This window comes from Zingiber officinale, chromosome 8B (assembly GCF_018446385.1).
Source record: "Zingiber officinale cultivar Zhangliang chromosome 8B, Zo_v1.1, whole genome shotgun sequence".
Lineage (NCBI taxonomy): Eukaryota > Viridiplantae > Streptophyta > Magnoliopsida > Zingiberales > Zingiberaceae > Zingiber > Zingiber officinale.
Genome location: NC_056001.1, coordinates 59,162,670 through 59,167,209, shown reverse-complemented (window position 1 = coordinate 59,167,209; position 4,540 = coordinate 59,162,670).

The window sequence follows — 4,540 nt, the reverse complement described above, 5'->3', positions numbered from 1 at the left end:
TTATTTAAGGCAATTCAACCCCTTCTTACCGGCCGCACGAGACCAACAATTGGTATCAAAGTAATGACGATTCAGACAGGACCGATCCTAGACTTTAAAGGACCCGGTGCAAAAAAAAAAACCCCATTAATTCAAGTAAGAAAATTTCATTTAAATCGAAGGGTTTACATGTGTGCACTACTGTGTAGTATCGGTGGGTGAGGGTCGCGACGCAACGATGCGACAATGGCGACACTAGACGATGGCTATCGGTATGAGCAAAGAGTTTGAGCGTGAACAAAAGTGGATTCTGAAAGCTTAGGGTTTAGGGAAATAAAAATAGGAAAAGACTCGTCTACTCTCGTGTAGATTTTTCTCTTTTTTAGGGGGCACCTTTATAAAAAAATCCATAATATTTTAAAATTTATAATTACATCTTTTATTTTTTTTCTAATGAATATATTTTATTAGATTTTACTTAAAATAATATATAAAAAATTTTACAAAAAAAGGGGATCCACAAGAAGTGGGGCCCTGCGCGCTGGCCCTACCTTGATAGCCCCTAGGCCGGCTCTGGCTTTAGAAGGACTAACTGTCGACCGAAGCACACAAGAAATGGCCGGACTAAGCATCTACCTGTCTAAATTCGAGGGGGAGTTCGCGACATAGAAAAAAATAGAGGTATTTTTTAAAACAAATTTTAATTTATTATTATTAATAAAATATGATTTTGTAACATTTAAAGATCAGCAAGGAGTCGATAAAGAAGAATACTTGTAGATAAAAAAGGAACAAGCTGACTTTGTAGCAAACGGCAAAGCAGAATTTCATCTGCTATAAGCATTCTACTACTATAAGAAGTCAACCGGATTAGAGTCTACGAGTTAGCCAAAGAGCTATGGGAGAAATTCCTAGAGTTGCATGAAGGGACCTTGGAGACCAAAATCTCAAGGCAAGATCTGCTCCGAAAGCAATTGAGCAACCTGAAAATGGAAGAATGTGAAACAGTCGCACATCTACACTTAAAGTTCAAGGAGCTGATCACTAGACTCAGGAATCTCGGAGAAATGGTAATAAATCGAGATTCGTTAAGGTACGCTTTAAATACATTTTTGAGAACATCTGAGTAGACATCCATAGTTGACTCTTTTTATATCTCTAAGGACCTCGAGGTAACTACATTAGAAAATCTATTTTTAACTTTTCAACTTTATGAATCGAGATATGCAGGCTTAAAAAATAAAGAAGAAAAGACAGCTCAAAACCTAGCACTGAAAGCTAACCAGAAGGGCGAACAAGATTCAAACACATCATTCGACAAAGACGAAGTTGCATTTACGGTAAGAAAGTTTAGTAAATTCCATAAGTCTAACAAGTTTAACAAGTCGCAGGCTAAAAATCTTTTACGAAGCAAACGAACGGTGTGGTGCCATTACTATCAAGAAGAAGGGCACATCTAGGACAACTATCCAAAACTGAAGGAGAAAGATAAGAACAAAAGGCCAATGTGAACAAAGCACAAAAATCTAAAAGTGGCGTGAGACAAATCATCGTCATCAAAGTTAGAAATTGAAGCCTATGCTGGACTTGCACTTATGGCAAGTCACCAAGAAGTAAACGACGAAGCAATCTCATCCGAAATGAGCATTGAGAGTATCAACGAAAGGGGGAGATCCTTTAGAATAAAGCAATGACAAAGGGGGAGCATCGAGCAATGAAATCGACACGGAAAGTAAGGTACGCACTCTACCTCCCGACCAGTTGTATAAATTTGTCAAATTACTCTCTAGAGATTCTTGTAAAATAGAAACAAAAAATGCACAACTAAAAAAAGAAAAATTTAGAATTAAAAGTCATTTTGGCAAAATCATGTCCATAGGAAGAATTGGATCAAATCAAAAATGAAAATAAAAAAATTAAAAGAACAAATAAAATTATTGAAAAAATGATGCAAGCTGAAATTCAAGTTCTTTTTAAAATTTAAATTTTAGAAATTAAAGTTGGCTAAATTAATATTTTAGATACCATAGGGGTCAAATTAAAAAGACATCATAAAAATTTATTCTTAGAAAATATCTTGTTAATCAGGCAGGAACCTATATTGGTTCCAAAATAAGATCTAGTTTAAATTTATTTTGTTAATTGATTTACTAGATTGGATTTGCTTTATTTAGAAAAATATTTGTTGTAAACTTGCTGTTAGTATTTTTTGTTCAAAATTTGTAGTCACAAAACAACAAATTCTCTGTTAGAATAAATAATTTTAAAATTTTTTACCGTTAATTATTTCTCTACGATTTTTTTTGTCAAAATATTAATTTTTAATATTAGAAATTCTGAAAAAATAAATCTTTGAAAATATAATTTTTCTACATATAATTTCTATTTTACATAATTAAAAAAAAGTTACAAGATCTTTCAAGCTCAAAATCTATTTTTTAACTTTTTCCTTTACATATATATCTTTATACATTAAATAATTAATGTTTGCTAATATTAATATTATTATTTTGTGAAAACTTTATCTCGACATTGGATAAGTATATTTAACGGTAAAAATAATTTCAAAATTTTTCATAGATTAAAAATAATTTTAAAATTATTTCTTTAAAAAATAGTTTTAAAATCATAAATATTTAGATTTTTGGAAACTAATTTCCACAAATTTTCTAAAAATTAATCATTGTTTCTGTAACCCTTAAAAAAAATTCTCAATTTTTGTAATATTTACCTCTATTTTTAATGTGATCAAAAGGAAAGAAATAATATTAAGACTAGGGGAGAAATAATTTTTTTTCTAATTAATTTCATTGCATTTAATGATGCATATTTATTAATTGCATTTCATTTAATTTTGCATAATTATGTATTTTACTATTATTTTACTGTTTTGGTTTAACCCCAACATACTTGGGTTGATCTACTTCAAAAAAGGAGAGATTGTAAGTACCCGGGGTTTTGATATCATAAACTAAGTTAAGTTAGACTCTGCGTATTTGATGTCTTGCGTCTGAGTGGGCAGTGACTTAGGAACACAAAAAGTCTAACGAAAGACGCAGCGGACGAGAAAGATGGCATGGGAATCGAGTCAACGGACTCGATGCATCTGAAGGACGAGAAGCTATAAAAGAGTACACCAGTGGAGCGATAAGGACGCACGCGGTGCTTCTTAGGGATGAAAAGCTAGAGCGAAAGATTGCTCGAGGAGAAGGCTGGAGTTAGATTCGGATGAGCTCAACTCAGGAAGGTCGGACCATCACCCAAGCGACCAGAGAAGAAGCCAATGATCGAAGAAGGCGTCTGACAGTCAGCACCTGGTTAACTAGTCTGGGCACTCGGATCACGCTGGACAGTCAGTACCTGGCTGACTAGTCCGAGCGCTCAGACTGTTTGAGAGCTTAGACTACTAGGGCGTCGAACAGGTGTCTCGTTACAGAGGATCACTTTTCTGATCCATGTCAGTAACAGTCTAGGCACCCAGACATGAAAAAATTCTATCTTTCAGCCGTTGCGAAGTCATTGTGTGGAAATAGAGTTTGCCTCGTTGAAGGTGCCCGGATCACCATCCAAACGCCTAGAGTCTATCACGTGAGTAATAGATAAACTTGACCAGAGCACTATAAATAGAGCTCTGGTTCATTTAGTTTAAAATACAACACTTTCTGTACTTCAAATTTTTTACTCTGTCTTTCATAGTTGTACTTCCAAAGCTTGTACAAGGCTTCTCCATCTCCAAGGATTCGCTTGTAGAATGAGATAATAGTGAGCTTACATTGTCTTGGAGTAACAATCTTCTGATTGCAGACCAAGTAAACCAGGTTGTCTCGTACCTTCCTTTTATTTTGTTTTAATTTATTTAAGTGTTTATTTAATTCTAGTCGAAAGAATGAGAAAGATATTTTTATTATTTTAGGCAATTCACCCCTCTTTTGCTAGCCGCATGTTAGTTGATACTCAGAATATCGTACCGGTTCCCCTGTATAAAAAGTTTGTACAAGTCCTGAACTATTCCTAACAACCTATTGTGTTCTTTAGAAATTAAATTAGGAATCGTAAGCGGAACTTAACATTATTGATTCCAAATTTAACTTATCTGTTCTTAGAGGTTTAGACTTGGATCGCAAACGATACTTAACATTATTGATTCAAATCCACCCATGTTACAAATTCAATTAAATATTAATTTCAGAGATTGGCTTCCAGGTTAAATATGGCGAGGCACTAGGCCTTCTTGAATATGGGAGCATCCACCACTTCCTAGACAAAGCCTTTCAATAAAATTTAGTATTTAATTTCCTTATAGTAACCCTAGATTTAACCAAAAGGAATAATCAAATCACAAGATAAAAAAAAAAATAAAAGAACACAAACTCGAACCACAAATTCAAAACCTAGAATCATATGCCTCTTGTGTTTGGTATTTCAAAATCTATACAAAGAAAACTAGTATGATGTGGAATAAAATTACTAGTTATATCTTTCTTTGTAAGCAACAACCTCTTGATCTTCTATCGTATTCCTCTTTTTATCTCGGACGTCGTGTGGGCGACGATCTACCGAG